Genomic DNA, 23202 nt, shown 5'->3' on the forward strand with positions numbered 1-23202 from the left:
GCGCCGAGCGGAAGGCCGCGTGCACACGCCGCGGGAGGGGAGAGCCGGGCCCGCCGGCCGCCGCTCCGGCCCGGGCAGGGGCAGGGGCAGGGGCAGGGGCAGGGGCAGGGGCAGCGGCAACCGGAGCGGGAGCCGGAGCCGGAGCCGAAACCGGAGCGGGAGCGGCCTCCGCGGCGCCTGCGCACTGGCCGCGCCCGCCCCGCCCCCACCGCGCCGGCGCCCCGCCCCCGGCTCGCCCCGCCCCGCCCACTCCCCTCGCGGTCCCAGCCCGGCCGCCCGCGCACGGCATTGTGGGACACAAACAAAGTGCCCCCGAGCAGGCTGGAGCGAGCGGAGCGGCAGCGGCCGCGGCGCCGGCCCCCTCCCGGCCGCCCCCTCCCCTCCCCTCACTCCCCTTCCCTCCCCCGCCCCGCCCCGCCGGGCGCACGCGAGCCGCCGCCGCCGGCCCTCCCCCCGGGCGCCCCGGGGGCTGCGCCGCCGCCGCCTCGCGCTCGCGCCCCTCGCGGGCACGCCATGCCCCGGCCGCAGGCCGCCCACGGGCCCGGGCGCGGCGGCCCCAGGTAGGGGCCCCCGGCTCCCGGGGAGGAGAGAGGCGGCGGGCCCGCGCTCCGCCCCCTCCCCCCGGGCCGCCGCCGCCGCCGCCGCCGCCTCAGCCTGGCGGGGAGGAGGAGCAGCAGGCCTCCGGGCCCCGGCGCCGCCGCCCCCAGGTACCGGGGAGGGGGAGGGGGAGGGGAGGAGGGAGGGAGGGGGAGGGGGGGGAGGTGCGCCCCCCGCCCGGCCGCGCCGCGGGACGCGGAGCCCCGGCTCCCGGGCCCCCTCGGCGGCGTCCGCTCCTGCAGGGAGGAGACCAGCCTGGGGGGGCGGCTAGGAGCAGTCCCCCAGCTCGGCCGGGCGCCCCGTCCTCGGCTCGCCCCGCGCCCTAACCCGCAGGGGCGGCGGAGTCACCTGCTCTCACCTGGCGAGCCCCAGACCTGCCCCCCCACACACCCACATCCACCTCCCTCTCCTCCCTCCCCCGCTGCAAAGAAAAGGATGGCACTCTTGGGGGAAAAAAAAAAGAATAACACAAACACCCCTTTTCCTTCCCTACCTGAGGATCACTGCGTATCTAGTCGCTTTCTGCCGGCCTAGCCAAGGGGGGGGGGGGGAAGGGGTGGGGAGTTCCCTGCAGGTGAAGCTGGCACGTCCAGCACAGGTGATGCAAGGGGCTCTGCGTGCGCCTCCCACCCGGAATCTTCATTGTGCACTCGATTGGAACTCGGAGGAATGAAGACAAAAACTTAACTTGTTTGTGGGTTTTTTTTTTTTCCATTTACACCGTATAAGTAGATTGAATCTGTTGAGGTCAGGAAGAAATGGTTTCCCACTTGTTCTCTTACAGGTTGGTGTGTTGGGACATAGACTGGTAATACCCTAAACGCACTAATCGGTGTGGTAGGAGGGCAGATAGTCTGGCCAGGTAAAAAATTTCTGATTCCCATTGGCCTGGGCTTGGAGTTAGAATTAATTGGGTTTAAGAAAATAATAATCATGAAAAGCACCATATAAATCTTCACTCCCCTCATTGCTTCGCATTGCCAGTGCATTAATAATATTTCATCGTGCCTAGTGGAGTTTCCTTATCACGCAATGTGAAAATCACCAAAGGGATGTTTTTTTTCCCGTAGCCTTTTGTGTTTTTTTAGGACGATAGCACTCATCGATTGCGGAAACCAGATTTACTTATTTTGTGCAACACAGGCGTCTCGCATATGTGGTCTTATTTAATTCTCAGAGCAACCTGATTACTTAGACGTTATTCCTTGAATTTTGTCTAGGTGAACAGATCACACAGCTAGAAGTGAAATCTGTACCCAGATAGAATTCCAAGGTGGGTAATGTTTCTGCTTTGCCGCTCAGCACAGGGACACTTTTATTACGAAAGATTTGTCTCATGAAATTGAGAAATAATGAATATTTCACTATGTAGATGGAGTGAGTAAGGTTGTTTCCCCCTCACTCCTCCCTTTTAGTGTCTCTCTTTAACCATTTGAAAGTAAGTTGCAAACATGGGGACCCTCGACTAATTTCAGCATGCATTTCCTAAAAATAAAGGACATACTTCTCCTCAACGTCATTATCTACACCTTTCTAAATTAATCCATATGCAAATTTTCTCTTTATTCTAAAATCTCCTTGAGAAAATTTACCAGATTATTGCATTTGACCATTATGCCTTTAGTCCCCTTTTAAAAATAATACCCATCACCTTTTTTTTTTCTGACACTTGGCCAAACCACTTGTCTTTTAGAATGCTCCCACATTCTAGACTTGTCTATTTCCTCATAGTGGTATTTAATTTATTCCCCTAGCTCCTTGACTTTTCTGTTACTGGAAGTTAGATCTAAGGAAAAACTTGATTAGCTTGAGGTAGTAAAACTTTCTTTGGCAAGAATATTGAATAGGTGATACTGTGTACTTTTCATTGCTTCATGAACAGGTATATAATGTCAGATTGCTACACTGTTGGTAATGCCAAATGACCACTGAAGCGGTGACTACCAAATCTGCTATAAGGGTGTTTTACCCTTTGATTTGTATGAGATCTTGGGATAATACTTTGACACCAAGCAAATATCTTGTTTCTGGCTACTTTCTGTTTAGTGATTTTAGCACTCCTTGGTGACTCTTGATTAAGCCAGTTTTACTGGAGATTTTCTGTAAAAAAGATTTCCTTCATTAACTAGGGGTAAACTAAAGTTCCTCCTAAACAATGCAGAGTAAATGCTTAATTTCTTCCCTTTGATTATCAATATTCAGAGAAAGGATTGGAGAAATAGTTACCTTCAATGGTGGCAAATGAGATTTTTTCTTTTTTTTTTTTTGTTTTTTTGCAGGATACACTATAGACTCATGGGTTTTAATGTATTTATTCATTTTTTTTAAATGACCATTACAGTAATTTTCTTTTTGACCAGATTGTCCCAGATTTGAATAGGAACCCTTTCAACCTGGCTCCTGTGTCTTGTTGTTGTTGTTAAATACTTCTGCTTGCTATTGGAGCATTCTTGGAGTACTTTCTGGCACAACATACCCTAGGCTTACCATGTTACTTTCTTTGCTCTAGATCTGGCATGGACTGTTTATGTAAGGAGTCTTGGGGTTTTTTTTTGTTTTTTGTTTTTTTTTAATAAGAAATGGTATATAAAAACCAAGATCAGGATAGTCATTTGCTGCTGGAGTGTCATTGCTTCAAGGCCCTTTCAGAGGAGAGAACTAAAAAATGGGTTTTTGCTTGTTTGTTGAATCATAAGTTCATAGTGATATATCGAATTTAGATTTAACATAGCAGACTTTTCATTTAACTTTTTTAAAAAATATTTTATTTATGAGAGACAGAGAGAGAGAGAAAGGCAGAGACACAGGCAGAGGGAGAAGCAGGCGCCCTTGCAGGGAGACCGATGTGGACCGATGTGGACCTGTGGACCCGGCTCCAGGATCACGCCCTAGGCAGAAGGCAGGTGCTCAACCTCTGAGCCACCCAGGCGTCCCTCATTAACTTCTTTGATTTTAAATTTGTCTCTTGTCTTAAATGAAAATCTTAGTGCCTGATAAAATTAACATACTTAATTATCCTACTATATACTTAGAATCATTTCAAAATCACCATAACAATATCCTACTATCCGTAAACTTCCCAGTAAAGTTTAAGAGTTCTTTGCATTTATTTTTGTCCTTAGAGTATATGATATGAAGAGTGTGTAATCAGAGTACTTATGGTATTCAGAAGTCACTTGAAATACTTTTCTGTTTAGTTAAACTGTCAATTTGATACAATTCATTGGTTTTATTTATAATTTTGGGGTTTTCTCTGTTTTTTTTTGTTTTCTATTTTTGAATATGTCAAATATATCGTTCAATACATGACTCAAAAATAATTTTTAAAAGTATGTTAAAGATGCCTCACCCAAATTAATTTTTAAGATGAAATATTCTTTATCTTTGTCATACCCTTTAGTATCTAATGTATTCTCATATATCTTAATTGCAGAAGGCTTAGCAGTAGACAAAGTATGTTACTTCCTTGAAGTGATGTAGGAGTAATTTTAAATTTTGCAGTTAGATTCTGATTCCTCTGGCAAAGAGAAGGCATTAAGACTAATCTTTCAAGGTGAGCGGAAAGTAGATTTCAAGCTTGCTTTTGCAATCTTTACTTGAAAAATCATGTCTTTAAAGAGGTATGTAGACGGTGGAAGTTTTATTTTATTATTTTTTAAAGATTTTATTTATTCATTCATGAGAGACAGAGAGAGAGAGGCAGAGACATAGGCAGAGGAAGAAGCAGGCTCCATGCAGGGAGCCCGATGCCAGAATCCATCCCGGGTCTCCAGGATCACGCCCTGGGCCTAAGGCAGGTACTAAACCTCTGAGCCAGCCGGGGATCCTCATTTGTAGCAGTTTTAATGTCTTTCCCTCATTAATTAATGAATTGGATAAACTCTATGACATGTATTCATTCTATATTTGCATGACAGTCATGGGTCTACCTCTTTGGGAATGGCCTGTGTGTCATCTCTTCTTCTGAAACCGTGTAATTCCCCACCTTCTCCCAGGTACCCTTTCCCCAAGGGCCCAGAGTAGCTCAAGGGGCTGGTGTCCCTAGGGATCCCGTCCTGCCTCATGGTCAGATTCCCAGGTAGGCTGGGTGTTGGGACAGTGCAGTTATGCAGTTTATCTCAGTCGTCAATCACCCGGGTGCTATAGAAAGCAAAAGATGTGGCCAGTTTGTTTTCCTCTGTGTATACTATCATTGCTTTTGGTAACAGAATGGACTGGGAAAATGGAGAATGCATGTGCTTTGGACCCATTCATTCTTATTCTCTCTTTAATCTCAGTATAGATTTCCCAATATTGTTAGAACACATAAAGTAAAGGGGGAAATGCCATGAACAGTTGCATAAGTATGTGTAACCACACAGCAGGTAGAGCCTATTGTGGTAGACTGAATGGGAAAATACACTAAAAATTATTGCTAACATTTGTTGAGCCATTTCAAAAAGCCAGCATTGTACTAGACATTGTTTACAGCATCTCATTTAAATTTCACATTAACTCTTTGCTGCTGCTAACTTATTTTTCAAGTAAGGAAACTGATAATCCAGGTTTCAAACTCAAGTCTGTCTTCAGAATTAGCATTTTACTACTTCAGTACACCTCATAGCTAAATATAATGGGTAATAAAATATATTTCATTCGCCATGAATTAAGGCATGTACATGACTGATACTTGTTCTGTAGCACCACTGAAGATGGTATGCTGAGAGCCCCAAGTGCTTGTCACATCTATTACACATCCTTAGTATATCGGACTTTGCTTCAGAAACTGCATTTAGATACCATTTTAATAGGCATTTAAATAGTAGAGCATCAGAGCACCTGGGTGGCTCATTTAGTTGAGCTTCAGTCTCTTGATTTCACCTTAAGTCGTCTTGGGGTCGTGGGATTGAGCCCTGCTCAGCAGAGTCTGGGATTCTCTCTCTCCCTCTCCCCTCTACGTGGTCTCTCAATAAATGGAGAAAATCTTTAATACGCATCAAAATTCAGGGTGATTGGTTGATGGATAGATATGTGATAAAAAAAAAGTATAATGTTAATTGGGTATCTAGGTGTGAATGGGGAATCTAGGTGTGGTAATGCAGATATTCACCAGTAAAATGCTTTAAATTTTCCTCCATAGGAGTGATTAACAATATACTGTTATTATAAAACATTATTGATAGCTGCATAGAAACCAGTAACATGCCTACAGTGACTCTCTTAAATTTTTAGTAAGTCTTCCTAGCCCTCCCTGTAAGGATAAAACTTGTCGCTGAAAACGGTCTAGAGTCAAAGACTGTTATTAAAGGGTTTTCCTTCATTAGTTAGAGGGCCCCTAATTAATTAGGCCCCTTCCAGGTATAATTTTTTAGTATCTTTGTAAATATTACATATACCAAATGTATGTATGGTATGTACACACACACACACATTCCCCTCCCTCCGCCCCCCCCCCCCCCCCCCCCCGTGGTTTTCTGATGTTCTGTAGACAGCTCATGAGCATACTTTTCATAGAAGCTATATGGGATATTTTTTACTTTGAATGCTCCCCATCGATGATAAAAACAGATAGTTCTCCGTGTAGCTAAGAATGATTGGGGGAAATTTATCCCCTGGTAAACTGAAAGCCACATTAGTTTTCTTTGTTCTTCATATTAGAAATGTGTCACCCCATTTTAGGCAATGAGCCGGAAATCTCTAGATTCTTAGTCACTGCATCTAAAATAGTGATTGTGTACGTTAGATTTATATTATGCTCCTGCTTGAAGGGCATATGACTATTAGATTAATTTCTTCACTAATATTATTAGTGCCAAGGGTGATCTTAGGACATTTTTACATAACTGATTCTGGAGTAAATCACTTCTATCATTGTGGTATTTCATATTGGTAATTCAGAATACTGAAAATTGGTAGATGAAATTTACTAATGTTTCACTCTTGGGGAGCAGTATTGCCCTTGTTTCCTCATTGAATATTCTTCTATTTTAATAATTTTTTGGTATAGCTTTAAAAACTTAAATATGTTTTATGCCTCGTTTGTAATTTCAGTATTCTGTATTGCTATCCTACAGCTATTAAAATGCTTGTATTTCTGTATGTTGAGGGAATTTGCTATCATTTGGTTTCGATTGTTTTTGATACATTCAGCTATAGACATCTTGGGGTAGCATATAACCAAGACGTGAATCTCTGGAATCAGGATTTTGTGGAACTTATACCCCGCTGGCTTCTGAAACAACTTTAGATACTCTTTATTAAATGATTTCCTCTTAATTCAGATCTTAACCTGCTAAATGTCTGATCCTCATCTACTCTTACCAAGCACAAGCAAGCATATTTAGCACTAGTCTCTATTAAATATTGTATTTGTGTTTTTTGATAAAACAGAAATCCTTGCTCTAAACAAAAATAAAATGTAAGTTTTCAGGACTAGACATACTTGTTTGCTTCCATTTCATTTTTCCCTTTTACTGGTGTTGTGTACTGGTTGTATGTGTGTTGTATGTCTTCTTGCACTTCTATCTTTTTCTTCTTTTTACATTGACTACCTCTATTCCCCCCCCCCCTTTTTTTTTTTTTGGCTCTTTGCTTCTCTCCTTTCTTGCTTTGGATCTTCCAACATTGCTCATTTTCTTTTTTGTGGCTTTCTATTACTGTATGAGCACTGTAGCTTTTGTTTTTGATGCTTTTGCATGCCATATAAAACTATACAAACCATACCTTTATGAGAATTATTTGTATTTACAAGAATCACTGCCTCTCTTTGTTTTTTGTTTCTTCCTCATTTCCTTCTGCTTCCTTCAACTAGGTTTACTTGGCTTTACTTTGAGAGCCAGTACAGCATAGTGTTAAGAGCACAGACTGGGTTCAGATCATGACTCCTACTTACTGGTTGTGTGGTCTTGGGCCAGTTTCCTCAACTTCTTTGTGTTTTGTTTTCCTTACTGGTAAAATGAAGTTACCAAGTGACACCTATCCCAGGATTGTGTGAAAATTAAATTATTTATTTGTAAAAAGTATTTAGAACAATGCTTGGTATATATCGAGTACCATATAAATATTAACTAATAATTATCGTTCTTCTTAAAAAACTAGTTCAAAGCCATTCTTTTTTTGGCAGTTTATTGAGATAAAACTCAAAAGCCATAGATTATTGCCACTACAAATTTGTGGTCTCCCAATTTTATTTAGGTACCTCCTAGTCATCCTTCTGGTTTTTTTTTTTTCCTCCACAGGTTTCTCATGTTTCATTTTTCCTCAGAATTGTACTTTATCTCCTCTCTTCTCAGCAGTCTGCCTCTACCTGTAGTTTCAAAGAGAAATAACATAAAAGCCACAGCTATCAGACAAGAACTCTCACTACTTGTCACCACCCACCTATAAACTTCACTTTAACTGCACCCTTCCTTTTCTCTTTCTTCCTATCACTGGGTCTCCTGTTTCAGGCTAATTTTTTTTTTTTTTTACTCATGCACTGAATCCAGTTTCTCCGTATCCTGGAACCTTGTGCCGTCTGTTATCATTGTGTTCCCTGTATTTAACTTTTCCTCCTTCTCTGAGTCTTTTCCAACCACTGTCAAAACATTCTCTATTTTACTGTAATAAAAACAATATATCTGGGGGGGAAAACATTCTTTAGTTTTTCCCATTCTATAAAAATACCAGTATCCTCCCTTGAGCCCTAATTTCCCTCCAGCTAACTCCCTTGCTCTATCTTTAGAAGCTGTCTTCTTCAGATTGAATTGTCTATACTTACAGTTTTCACTTCCTCATTTCTGTACACTCTTCCATCTTTGTCTATTGCAGTTTGATTCTACTATGTGCTATTATAATGTCATCAGTAATTCTTTGTGGCTAAATCAAATAGAGTAGTTTATATCTTATTTGACCTATCAGCAGCATTTGACACTGACATCCATTCCTTGAAATACTCTGCACTCTTGGTTTCTGGAACATTCTACTACCCTGTTCCTTTTGAATATCTCTTTTCCAGGTTTTCTTTTTGCTACCTCTCACCCTCTTTTTCCCCCTCTTGTTTTCCTTAATCATTCTTAAAAGCTTAACAATTTTGCATTCTAGGTAAGATCCTCTTTAAAGAACCTGTTTGGCTTTAATTTGTTCTATGGTCTATTATTCACTTTATGTCTGTGCTTCACTTCCTTCTATTTATTTTGAATTTGCCTTGCACTCTTTCTGGCTTCTTAAAGTAGATGTCTAGGCCATTGATTTTTTTAAATTATTGTGAAACACATTTTAAAAAATTTATTACCTTAACTGTTTTTAAGTGTACAGTTCAGTGGCATAAAATACATTCACACTCTTATGCAACCATCATCATCATTCATCTTTAGAATTCTTTTCATCTTGCAGGACTGTAACTCAGGACCCATTAAACAATAACTCCCCATTCCCCTCTTTTTCCCTGGCAGCCACCCTTGTACTTTGTAGTCTATGAATTTGCCCTAGAAACCTTATATTATTAGCATTAGACAATGAATGTCCTTTTGTAACTGGTTTATTTCATTTAGCATAGTGTCCTCAGAATTTACCCATATTGTAATGCATACCAGAATTTCCTTCATTTTTAAGGCTAAATAATATGCCATTGTATGTGTGTATCATATTTTATCTTCTTTTGGTGAACACTTGGAGTATCTCTACCTTTTGGCTATTGTCAGTAATGGTCCTATGGATATTTGTGTACAAATATATGTTCATGTCCCTGTTTCAATTCTTTGGGGTATATATCCAGAAATAGAATTGCTGGATCATATGATATTCTATTTTTTAAGTTTTTGAAGAACCCCACCCATACTGTTTTCCACAATGGCTGTACTTACATTCACACCAAGAGTACACAAGGATTTTTTTCCTCCACATCCTCACTAGCACTTTTTTCTGTATGTATTTGGTTTTTTGTTTTATTTAATAGGAGCCATCCTAATGGATGTGAAGTGGTAGGGCTTGTGGTGATAGGCCTTTGATTTTTAGGCCTATATTCTTTTCTAATATGTGTATTGAAAGCTATCAATTTTACCCTAAGCACCACTTTAGCAGCATCCCACAAATGTTAATAATGTATTTTAATTATACTAAGTTAAAAATGCTTTCCACTTTCCCTTGTTGATTCCTTCAGTCAACCTGTGGATTATTTCAGTATTCTATTTCCAAGTATTTGGGGTTGTCTTAATAACTCAATGATTTCTAATTGTCCGTGTGTGGCGAGAGAACGTTTTCTGTGTGCATTCACTCCTTTAAAATTTGTTTAGAGGGGTCTTAATGGTGCAGCATATCTGTCTTGATGAGCATACTTTGTACTTGAAAAGGATGTGTATCTCCACTGTAAATATCAGGACGAGGTGGTCAGTGGTGGTGTTCAGATCTTTCATGTCTTTAGTGACTTTTCTTGGTGGGGAAGGACCTAGTTCTATCAGTTATTGAGAGGGTCAGTAAAAGTTCTGGAGCATTATTGTGTGTTGTCTGTTTCCTTAGCTCTGTCGGTGTTTACTTCTTGTATTTTAAAGCATTGTTTTTAGGTGCACACACATTTCTTGCTATTATACATCTTTGTATCTCTGGTAATATTTTTCTCTTGAGTCTATCTGATATTAAAAATAGAGCACTCCTGGGGGGCACCTGGGGGCTCAGTCAGTTAAGCATCTGTCTTCCACTAAGTCCTGATCCTGGTTCCCTGGGCTGTAGCCCTGTGTTGGGCTCCCTGCGCCGCGGGGAGTCTGCCCCTCCCTCTGCCTCTCCCCCTCCTCCTGCTCAAGCTCTCTCTGGCTCACTCCTTCTCAAATAAAAAAATAAAATCTTAAAAAAAACTCCTTGGGGTGCCTGAGTGCCTCAGTCAGCTAAGCAGTTGACTCTTGGTTTTGGAGCAGGGTCAGGATCTCAGGGTCCTGGGATGGAACCCTGCATGGGGCTTCGTGCTCAGTGCGAGTCTGTCCCTCTCCCTGCTCACTCTCTTTCTCTGTAAAATAAATAAATAAAAAAGCAAAAATAGAGAACGTCAGCCTACCTATCCTTATTGCTTATCTGGTATATCTTCTAACATACTTGTGTCCTTTTATTTCTTAAAAAAGAGCATACAGTTGGGCTTGCTTTTTTAATCCTGTTCTGCCTTTTAGTTGAAATGTGAGTCCATTAAAATTTACTGTAGTTAAATGAAGTCCAAAATCAAATTGTTGGCAGAGTTGGTTCCTTCTGAGAGAAGGATCTATTCTATGCCACTATCTTTCCTTCTGTTAGTGCCATGCTTGTGGCAATAGGTCTCCAGTCTTCACTTGGTGTTCTTCCTGTGTGTCTTCAAATATCCCCTTTATAAAAGGACATCCTAATTACCTCATTTTAACTTGATTACCTTTGTAAAGAGCTTGTTTCCAAATAAGGTAGTATTTTCAGGTACTGGGGGTCAAGACCTCAACATATTGGGGGGATGGGGAAAGGCATGGCTCATTCCATAATGGGACACGTTTCACTTTGGCATCAGTGCAAAAGGCCAGTTGGGTAAAGCCACTGAAGTTGTGTACATATTTTAAAGCAAACACATTGGAACTCTTGAGTACTTGATGTGAGTGCTTAAAAACTCTTTAGGGAAGAAAAAAAAACTCTTTAAATGCTAATTGGCTAAAACTGACTTGAATTTAACTTGCTCTTGTAAGGATCCAAAAGAGTGACTAAGACCTATCCTTTCTTCAAGCTTGCTTTCTAGTAATAATGAATTGATGTCAACAGGTGATACTCTTAATGTACTGTGATTGAATCCTTATGCGTGGCAACATGATGGGACAGGGAGAAGAGACTAGGAATTTGAATTTTATAGTCAAATAGACCTCTGTTCAAATCCTGATTTTATTCTTTATAAGGACTACGGACGGGCAAGTTAATTTAACATTTGGTTTCCTCATTTGTAACTGCATTTTTAAAACTCCTTTCTCAGAATTGTGAGCCCAGAGTGAGATAATGGCACTGGTGAATTACTCTATATTAACTTACTTCCCTTAATGTAGAAATTAATAATCAGGGCAGCCCCGGTGGCACAGCAGTTTAGCGCCGCCTGCAGCCCAGGGCGTGATCCTGGAGACCTTGGATCGAGTCCCACGTCAGGCTCTCTGTATGATGCCTGCTTCTCCCTCTGCCTGTGTCTCTGCCTCTCTCTCTCTCTCTCTGTCTCTATGAATAAATAAATAAAATCTTTTAAAAAAATTAATGATCAGCATGACTGTGGCTACCAGCAATGAGGTGAAATTCTAATAGTTTAGTGTTACCAATTTAATGGATTTATTAAATCAAGGTAAATCTCAGTCTCTTAAGCTCTGAACTAGAAAGTATTTCTTTATGTAGTAAAATGCTTAAAATCTTTGTTTGATTAAAAAATGGCTAGTTATAATAAAAGTTAAATGATTTATTTTTATAGCTCAGTTACAGCAATCTATTTGAAATTCTTCCTGAAAATTTAATAAACACTTAAGGAAGACCCGGGGGAAATAAACCATCATCAAATTAAAGATCACATATACTTTTATTAGTGTTCAGAGAGAGTAAAAGCATGTTCTCAAAAAATGAGTACTCATCTGAATCCATTCTGAAAAGTGTATACTTCCTCTCATAGAAAACTACAGATTACAGATTTTTTTTTGCTTTAGAACAAAATTTAAAATTGTACTATAATATTTGTAAAGAAAAAGTGATTCTAAAAAAAGAGTGAAAAACATCTTAATTTAACTTAAATTTCTAGAGAGAGAAATAATTGAGTTGGAATTTTCACTAGTTCACTCAAACATTTTCTGTGTAGTTTTAGCATGAAGGTTTTGAGTTATGACTCTCCTGGTTTTTTTGTTTTATGGCTCTTCTGTTCTTAAACCAGTTATATTAAAAGTTTTTCTATAAAATATTTGGATGTTGTATATGTTAAACTTTTAGCTTCATATATTTTATTTCAAGTTTTATTATTCACCATTTGCAATTATACTTTCATTAATAATGTAGTTCAATATAAAAGAGTATGCTTATTCCAGAAATAAGCACCATAAGTCATAAACGTTTATTCAGTATTTTTTAAATGGCTTCTCTCTGTGTTAGGCCATTATTACAGTTACAGAATGCACACAGCCTCAGCCTCTTAAGTAGCATGTGAATCTCTAAGACCACAAGATCTGTAAACAGTTGATCACCTATTTTACATAAACTAAGGTAAAACAGTGATCTTTTTGTGGCCATAAAAGGACACTTATAATAAGCAATGAAACTAGTAAGAACCTCCATGTGTGTCCAAGTAAAGATTTTACATAAATGTTCATAGAAGCTTTATGTGTAATAGCCTCAAACTGGAAATAAACAGTTAAATGATAAACACATTCTGGTATATTTATACAATGGAATAGTACTTAGCAATAAAAAAGAATAAAAATTTTTGAGCCTAACAACATGGATGAGTCTCAATTATATCTAGTGAAAGAACCTAGATAAATAAGAAAGTCTATATTGCATAATTTTATTTATATACAATTCTAGAAAATGCAGCTAAAATAAAATGAAAAGGAAATCTAACATTAAGAAGAAAATGACATGTTGGTGAGGATGTGGAGGAAGGGAAATCTTCTCTTACACTGTTGGTGGGAATGCAAGCTAGTACAGCCACTCTGGAAAACATATGGAGGTTCTTCAAAAATTTGAAAATAGAGCTACCCTAAGACCCAGGAATTATACTAATAGGGATTTATCCCAAAGATACAAATGTAGCAAAGGGGCACCTGCACCCCAGTGTTTACAGCAGCAATCCATAGTAGCCATAATAGCCAAACTATTATGGAAAACATATGGAGGTTCTTCAAAAATTTGAAAATAGAGCTACCCTAAGACCCAGGAATTATACTAATAGGGATTTATCCCAAAGATACAAATGTAGCAAAGGGGCACCTGCACCCCAGTGTTTACAGCAGCAATCCATAGCAGTCCATAATAGCCAAACTGTGGGAAGAGCCCAGATGTCCATCAGCAGATGGATGGATAAAGGAGATGTGGTCTGTGGCTACACACACACACACACACACACACACACACACACAGTGGAATACTACTCAGCCATCAAGAAATGATAACTCACCATTTGCAATGACATGGATGGAACTAGAGGGTATAATGCTAAGAGAAATAAGTGAATCAGAGAAAGACATGTGGAATTTAAGAAACAAACAGGACCAGAGGGAAAGAGAGGGAAAAAAATAAAACAAGACGAAATCAGAGGAGGAGACAAACCATAGGAGACTCTTAACTGTAGGAAACAAACTAAGGATTGCTGGAGGGGAGGTGGCTGAGGGATGGGGTAATTAGATGATGGACATTAAGGAGGGTGTGTGATGTAATGAGCCCTGGGTATTATATATAAGACTGATGAATCACTGATCTCTTTCTCTGAAACATCTATTAATTTGTTGAATTTAAATTTAAAAATAAATAAATGAAAAGCAAATCAGGGGCACTTGGGTGGCTCAGTGATTGAGCATCTGTCTGCCTTTGGCTCACGGTGTGATCCCAGGATGCTGGGATTGAGTCCTGCATCGGGCTCCCTGCAGGGAGCCTGCTTCTCCCTCTGCCTGTGTCTCTCATGAATAAATCAATGAAATCTTAAAAAAAAAAAAAGAAAGAAAGAAAAAACCATCAGTTGCTAGAGAGGGGTAGGAGGGAGAAATTGAAAAAAAAAAAAACTTCTAGGGGGTCACAGAAATTTTCCTTATCTCTTGATGTGGTGATGATTATCGAATTACACACTTAATATGCAATTTATTGTACATCTGTTATATTTCAAGTACTTATAAAACGATTTTTTTAAAGACTTTATTTATTCATGAGAGACATAGAGGCAGAGATACAGGCAGAGGGAGAAGCAGGCTCCCTGCAGGGAGCCTGATGCAGGACTCGATCCCAGGACCCCAGAATCATGACCTGAGCCAAAGGCAGAGACACTCAACTGCTGAGCCACTCAGGTCGGGCCCCTAAAATGATTTTTAAAGTACACAGGTATGATTGATTTCATAAATATGTTGGAATTGTTCTTGAGACTGGGAATAAGCCCTGGTAAACCTGAATTGGTGTTATATCAAATTCCCAATTAGGAGCATCTGGATGGCTCAGTTAAGTGTCTGCTTTTGGCTTGAGTTATGATCCCAGGGTTCTGGGATCTGGCTCCCTGCTCCATAGGGAGCCTGCTTGCTTCTCCCTCTCCTCCCTGCTTGTGCTGTCAATCTCTCTCTCTCTCTCTCTCTCTCTCAAATAAATAAATAAATAAATTTTCCAAATGCCAAATTACAGGTCAAGACAGAAAATACTGCAGAAATTAGCTGAAGGGAAAAGCAGCATTGTTTAATATAAAGTGGGCACAGAATTTAATTAAAGTCAATTCCTGATTTGGAGACCCTGTTAGGCCACTTACTTTGATATTCTTTTTCTTCATCTTTTTTTTTTAAGGTTTTATTTATTTATTCATGAGAAACAGAGAGAGAGAGGCAGAGACACAGGCAGAGGGAGAAGCAGGCTCCATGCAGGGAGCCTGACGGACTCGATCCCGGGTCTCCAGGATCACGCCCTGGGCCAAAGGTGGCACTAAATTGCTGAGCCACCCAGGCGTCCCCTTTTTCTTCATCTTTAAAATTTTTTCCTTATCTATTCCACAAGGTGTTTAAGAGCCAAAGAAAATATATTTGAAAACGCATTATAATCTAAAAAGTGCCCTATAAACAAGAGGTATTGCTGACATCTAGGGTAGAAGGAAGAACAAATACAATATTTGACCTGTTGAGAGTAATAAGGAGAGGATTCCAAAAAGGGACCAGAGGTAGGGGAAGTGGGAATGTGTATGATGTATTTGGAGAAAAATAAAAATCAATTTGGAGTAAAGAGTTGATATTGGACAGTAGAGGGAAAGATAGCCTAAAGCATCTAAAAATGTAATACAGGTGGGGAGAAGATGAGACAGAAAGATGAACATCAGGATATAAACTGCTGTGTACTTGTCCTGTGACTTTGATTTATTCTCTCTTCAGTTTACTCATCAACATGATGGGAGGAGGATAATATGCCTTATCTCAAGGATTGTATATATTGAAATCATTATCAAATGTATATAAAAGCACTGAAAAGAACAAAGTGCATTGTTTAAGAGTTGTTTCTTGTGATAAGGCATGAGGTAGTAAGTGCTGGACTCAGATGATTATATTTTAGAGAATATTTAAGTAATGGTGAAGGGTGAATTCAAGGTTGGGGAGACTAGAGGCAAGGAGCAGTCAGGATGTTTAAGTAGGCCAAAGCAGTGGCTAATGGAGAAAGGAAAGGACGGATTTGAGATAGGTCTTAGGCGTCTGTGTTAGGAAAAGGGAAAGATAGAAGTTGTATTTGTTTCCTGTGGCTCTTGTGTAATAAATATCATGAGCTGGATGGCTTAAAACAAACATATTCTCTCACTGTTTTGAAGGCCGGAAGTTCAAAGTCAGTATGACTGCCTTGAAATCAAGGTATTGGTAGGTACCCACTCATGAATGGCTTCCATATGGCTCTAGAGGAGAATCCATTCCTTGTCTCTTCCAGCTTCTAGTGGCTGTGTGGTTTGTGGCCACATCCCTCTAATTGCTGCTCCATCTTCACGTCACCTTCTCTGATATCGATATCAGATTTCTTTTACTTCTCTCTTTTAAGGATGCTGTTTCTATTTAGGGCCCACCTGGATATTCCAGGTAGTCTCCCTATCTCACGATACTTAATCATACCTACAAAGTCTTTGTCATAAAAGTAAGATTTGTAAACTCAGTAATTAGGACCTAGATGTGTTGGGGGGAGTGACCTTTTTAAGTCTACCACAGAAGTGAGAGATAACTCCCAGGTTTTTTGCTTTTTGGAATGATGGTATCATTGGCCACAGAACTTCAAGAGGAAAAATACATAGGTGAGGAATGATAATGAATTGACTTGGACCTGTTGAAGTAACTATGGGATGTCTGTGTGAGGATACTCATTTATTGTTTCAGAAAACCTTGAATCATGTGTTTTAAGCATTAAGGATGTTTCTTACTTCACAGAAAAACGACACAAGAAATTCTGGAATAAGGTAGCTTCAGAGTTGGTTATTCAGCAATTCAGTGCCATCATCAAGAACCCAGATTTGTAACTTCTTGCTTTGCCGTCCATAGGCTGTCTCTCCTTAGGGTTCCAAGATGGTCCCTATAATTCTTGTGAGCTTGGTTTTTGTTTGTTTGCATCTGCTAGGAAACCTAACTCTAACCAACCCCTGAGGCTCCCAGCATATTCTATTCCTCTTAGCCAGGTAAACCACCTTCTTGACTGTCTTTTACGTAAATGGAACTATTACATCTACATTGCGGATTTGTTGAAGCAGGTCTTCCCCATCTTCCCCTCCACACACACATGACATATGACACTCCTTCATGATTATCTTAAGTGACTGTGGATTTTACTACTTTTGATGTGCAGATTTGAAGATAAGGAAGCAACCGTTTCCTATCCTGGATCAGAAGTTTTAAGCAGTCCATTCCCCTGGCTTAGCCTTTAAGCTCTGTCTGCAAATTTTTTTTTTAAGATTTCTTTTTTTTAATTTATTCATGAGAGACACAGAAAGAGAGGCAGAGACATAGGCAGAGGGGAAAAGCAGGCTCCTCACAGGGAGCCCGATGCCAGACTCCATCCCAGGTCCCCAGGATCACGCCCTGAGCCAAAGGCAGACCCTCAACCACTGAGCCACCCAGGCGTCACTCTTTGCAAATTTCTAACCATCTCTTGAATTAACCTTAAACATTAAAGTAGTTGTTAGTGGGTGTGGAGCCTCTCCTGGCAATCCCCAGAACCTTTCAGAGGATTTACAAGGTCATAACAATTTTATAACAGTATTAAGGTATTGTTTGTCATTTTTTATTCTTATTCTCATAGTGTGCAGTGGAGTTTTCAGAAGTATTTTGGTATGTGAGAGCACAACAGACTGAATACAGATGCAGAAATAAGAATTTAGCTGATCTTATAAATCAGACTTTAGGATATTTGCAAAATCAGTGCCACTCTTCCTTTTTCTTTTGGTCTGAGAAGTGTAGTTTTTAGAAAAATATGTTGTGCCAGCATTTAATGGGCTCATTATTTTTAATGAATCAATAATTATTTTTTACATATCTAACTTCTGATTTATAATATAAATATGAATAAAAGCTACTTGGAATTCTCAGTAAACTTTAAGAGTATAGAGGAGGTCCTGAGACTAAATAGAATTTGAAACTTTGCCATCTAGTGTTGATGCTACTTTAACCACATACCCAGAAGTTTTTTCCATTTCTCCAATCATATTTCTTATCACTTGCTGAGTATTACCAATTAATTGCATGAACATAGCATTTTCATATATTGTAGCACTTATTGTGGGTATTTCAGAATCATTCATACTGTTTTTCTTTTCAAAGATTTATTTATTTATTTATTCATGATAGAGAGAGAAAGAGGCAGAGACACAGGAGGAGGGAGAAGCAAGCTCCATACCGGAGCCCGGGACTCGAGGATCGTGCCCTGGCCAAAGGCAGGCGTTAAACTGCTGAGCCACCCAGGGATCCCGAGAATCATTCATACGGTTTAGTGATCTGTCCCATTCATGGAGGCAGCATGCTTTCTCATTCTTTTATTAATATGTTTAGCTCAGCATTTTATTTCCACCCATAATCACATATTTCTGTTTATAATTTATGAAAGATTTTGTATTTTTAAGTAAAAGTGTGAAATTTTACTTTAATAAGAACAATTATTCTTACACTATTCTTATGTTCATATCAAATCAATGGAAAGAGTACTTGTCATACATAATTTAGTAGTTCTGGCTCCAGGTCTTGTTTTTAACTGTGATTTTTGTACCAAGCAGTGGACTCCCAAGAACCAATCTGGACTCAATTCACATCTTCCATTAAGTAACTGACTGCTTAACCTTTCTGAACTTTTTTCAAAAGAACAGTATATGGCACCTGATAAATGTTTGTTGAACTAAAAAACTTCTTAAACTATAAGTAATCTAATATCCCTTTTATCTTATTCCTTTTATCTTCAAAATTCAGTTTCCTTTGTTGTATTTCTGAGGGTTTTTTCTCAGCTTAGGGGAAAAAATTACCTCATTTCAATCTATTCCTCCATCTTTTATCTCTTTAACTTCTAAGATAACATTCAGGCCATGAATAATAATACCTATAGTATAAGAGAGTCCCAGAGTCAAACCTCTGGCACATGGTTCCTCTATAGAAAATACAGTAGTCACTGTATCAAAACACAGTATTTCTCCATAGTCTATCCACAAAGACTGGTAATCTCCAGAGTAGCCAAAGAAGCCCTGTTCTTGACCAGTTTTAGTCAGGGTCCTCAAAGGAGCAGATCTTACCAGAAGTTTTGTGACTGTTACCCTTTTTATCAGTTGTGAGTTAAAGCTAGAGCTTAAGGGTTGGGGCTTCCATGGCTTAATTGTGCCATCCTATGTAAAGAACTTTAAAGTATAGTACCATTAATAGTTGTGACAATTATGAATTATTAATTTGTGATTATTATTGTTACTTCAATTTTATTTTATCCATAAACAAATTTTTAATGAGAAGAAACAAGTAAGCAGAATATGAGCTATACATCCATATTGCCTATAAGCAAGAATGATAAAATGAAAAAACTTTCAGTAACATTAACAGTATAATTCTATAAATTTTACCTACATATGTGTTTGCCTTTTAAATATTATTTGTGAAGAAAGTAAAAAAAAAATCAAGATTTCTTAGTATCAAACCTTAATTTTTATAAGTGAGATTGAACATACTCTAATTTTCTTTATATAAAAATGAAATTTTTAAAATATATTTAAATGGATGAACTTATTTCTTACACACTTTGTAAAATCTGCTTGGGAATATCCTCCTAAAATAGAGTCTGTGATGCTATTTGCTTTTATTCCCTGTAGCTCTTTGGGGTGTCATCAAAATCTGGCCTTGCCAATGAAAAAGTTTTGGAAATACTTATGTGGTTGCACAACAGCACATATGTGAGGATTCCATTTATATGTGGATTTACTTAAAGCCACTGAACTGTACACTTAAAAATGGTTAGATGGGTATATTTTGTTATATATACATTGTACACAATATTTTTTAAAAATTTGGTCTTGCACATGGAGGTATATATTACACATATGAACATCTGTTATGTGTGTCACGATTACATAAATTAATTAAAATACTGATGATAATTGCCAACTTGGAAAGAGAAATACGAACAATTTAAAGCAGTAGCCACCTTTACTCAAGATGATAGAGTGAAATACCAGAACTTCATTGTTGTGATAACTTTCATCAAATGATTTAAATATTAGAAAGCTATGGAACTAGATGACCTCCCAGGATTCCTCTTAACTTGGAGATTGCTTGAACTTGAGAATAAACATTGGCTTCTTTAGTTAAATAGAAATCTAAAATCCATGGAAACAAACCAAATGTCCATCAACAGATGAATAAACAAAATGTGGTATATACATATAAAGGAATATTACACAACCTTTAAAAAAGAAGAAAAGTGGGATCCCTCGGTGGCGCAGCGGTTTGGCGCCTGCCTTTGGCCGAGGGCGCGATCCTGGAGACCCGGGATCAAATCCCACGTCGGGCTCCCGGTGCATGGAGCCTGCTTCTCCCTCTGCCTGTGTCTCTGCCTCTCTCTCTCTCTCTCTCTCTCTCTCTCTCTCTCTCTATGTGACTATCATAAATAAATAAAAATTAAAAAAAAAAAGAAGAAAAGTGATACATGCTACAACATGGATGAACCTTAAAGACATTAATTAAAGACATTATGCTAAGTGAAATAAGCCAGTCATATAAGGCCAGATACTAGATGATTCCATTTATATGAGGTGCCTAGAATAGTCAAATTCATGGAGACAGAAAGTGGAAGAGTGGTTATCAGGAGCTGGATAGAGAATTATTGTTCAACAAATACTGACTTACAGTGTGAGATGATGCAAAAGTTCTAGAGTTGGGTAGTGATGATAGTTGCTCAACAATATAAATGCACTTAATGCTACTGAGCTATACACTTAAAAATGGCTAAAATAGTAAATTTTATGTTTATTTTGCCGCAATAACAAGAAACTTCGGGGCACCTAGGTGGTTCAGTGGTTGAGCATCTGCCTTTGGCTCAGGTAGTGATCCCAGGGTTCTGGGATCGAGTCCCACATCAGGCTCCCGCCAGAGAGCCTGCTTCTCCCTCTGCCTATGTCTCTGCCCCTCTCTCTGTGTCTCTCATGAATAAATAAATAAACCTTAATTTTTTCCTTTTAATTAACTTAGATAATGTAGGCATTTTAGTTTATAATAGAGTTTTAGAAAACTTTCTAAATGGGCACATTACCAATACTGTAAAACTGTTTTTTGATATGCAGATACTACTTGAATTGTGGTGGGCAAATGAGTTTGTATTTACTTTTACTTAATTTTATTTGATTTGAATTAAGATAACCACATGTAGCTAGTAACTACTTCATAGAAGTATAGTTTTATATCTTCTCATTCTTTTATTTTCAGCCTACCTATATCATTATATTTGAAGTGAGTTTCTTACAAATAGCATGTAGTTTTGACTCCTTTTTTTTTTAATATCCACTCTGCCATTGAACATGTCTTTCAATTGGTTTTATTTGGACTGTCTATATTTAGTGAAATTGCTGATAGGTTCATACTTAAGTCTGCCATTCTATATATTGTTTCCTCTGTTCTTTGTTTCCCTGTTTTCTTTTTTCTCCCTTCCTGTGTTTACTTTTACCTTTTCTGAGAATTCTGTTTTGATTCTTCCATAGTGTTTTGAGTTTATCTCTTTGTATAGATTATTTTGAATTTGCCCTAGGAATCACATTTTGCAAGAATAACATCTCCCAGTGTATTAATGTCAGCATGTTATCAGTTGGAATGACGTATAGGAAGCTTATTACCTCCTTTTAAAGTCCCTTTGCCCTTCTATAATTTTTGCTTCAGTTATATGAAACATAATGTATGAAAGTCAGAGGAGAGAAAAGATTATTGCCTATATTTTTTCTATCATTCTTCCTATCATTTCAAGAAGTACATATACCCTTTCTTTTTGAGTAGACCTGCTGGCAGCATGTTCCCTAGTTTTCATTCATCTGAAAATGTCTTGATTTCCCCTTTAATCCCAAAGGATCTCATCACTGGATATAGAATTCTTGATTGGCAGTTTCTTTGAATACTTACAAAGTGTTGTGTCACTTCCATGTGAGCTCATGAGTTTTTATGAGAAATCCTCTGTTATTCGAATTGTTTTCACCTTATAAGTAGAGTCATTCCTCTCTTGTTGCTTTTAAAATGTTCCTTTTGTCTTAGTATCCAACATTTGGAATGATTTGATTGTGATGTATCTAGGCATGGATTTCTTTGGGCCTGTTGGGATTCTCAAATCTCTAGGTTTAGAATTTTTTTCCAAATGTGGGGCTTTTTCAACCTCTTTTGGTGGGGAGGGGAGTAGTTTTTCAGCCCTACCCTCTAACTCCTCTCCTCTGAGGACTCTGAGGATATGAATATTAGATCTTTCCCATAGTTCCGAGGCCCCTGAGTTTCTCTTCAGTTTTTTTGTCTGTTTTCTCTCTGTTATTCAAATTGAGTAATTTTATTCTTTCTTCACATTGAGTGATTCTTTCCCCTGTCCTTTCCATTCTCTTGTTCATCTCTCCAATTCCTCTCTTGAGTTTATTTTCAGTTATATTTTATAATGACTTTAAAATTAGCATACAATTCAGTAACTTTGTAGTATATTCACTGATTGTGCATCCATTGCCACAACCAATTTTAGAATATTTTCATTACTCCCAAAAAACTTGAACCCTTTAGCTGACACTCCCAAGTTTCCACTACCCATCCCCAGCACTCAGCAACCACTAATCTACTCTCTGTCTGTAGATTTATCTATTAGACTTCCTGTTCCTTATTGCTACTATATCAAAATTTCGACCTTTTTATGTTTACCTTGTATCCAGTCACCTATTAGTTCTAGGCGACATTTTTTTTGTGTGTGTGTGTGATTCCTTAGGTGTAGATAATCATGTCTGAAGTGAACAGTTTTATTTTTTTTAATATGCACACACATACCCTTTGCTTCTTTTTCTTGCTTTTTTTCTGACCTTATGGGAGAAAGTACCCAATCTTTATCTGATAAATAGGTTATGTTACCTGTAGGTCTTTTCTTAATGCTCTCTACCAGATTAAAGAAATTCCCTTTTACTCCTAGTTTGTTAAGAGTTTATCATGAAGAGATCCTGAGGTTTTTTTGTTTCTTTTTTTCAAAAACTTTTTCTGCATCAACTGAAATTATCAGGTAGTATTTCTTCTTTAGACTGTGAATATGGTGGATTAAATAGACTGATTTTTTTAATGCTGAACCAGCCTTGTAATCCTAAAATAAACCCCACTTGATTATGATGTTATTTGCTTTTTCTTTTTGTATTGCTAGATTTGCTAATATTTTTTTTAAGGATTTACATCTTTGTTCACAAAGGATATTGCTCTGTAGGGGTTTTTGGTTTTGGTTTGGTTTTTTATGGACTTTGGCTTT

General features: G+C 38.7%; 1 protein-coding gene across 6 annotated transcripts in view; it reads left to right on the forward strand.

The window, feature by feature from the left end:
* The first annotated feature begins 542 nt into the window (after positions 1-542).
* The window catches only part of ZBTB44 (zinc finger and BTB domain containing 44), a 68816-nt gene continuing 46156 nt past the window's right edge, over positions 543-23202 (forward strand). For 2 of the 6 annotated variants that reach the window (XM_041770307.1, XM_041770313.1), the window contains exon 1: positions 545-707. The gene's annotated coding sequence lies outside the window, so the exon portion shown is untranslated. Of the gene's footprint in view, positions 708-1817; positions 1871-3378; positions 3497-23202 lie in introns of all 6 variants that reach the window. The other 4 variants (XM_041770309.1, XM_041770308.1, XM_041770312.1 and 1 more) reach the window with 4 other exon arrangements.

The sequence above is a fragment of the Vulpes lagopus genome, chromosome 10, assembly GCF_018345385.1.
Source record: "Vulpes lagopus strain Blue_001 chromosome 10, ASM1834538v1, whole genome shotgun sequence".
NCBI classification, from domain to species: domain Eukaryota; kingdom Metazoa; phylum Chordata; class Mammalia; order Carnivora; family Canidae; genus Vulpes; species Vulpes lagopus.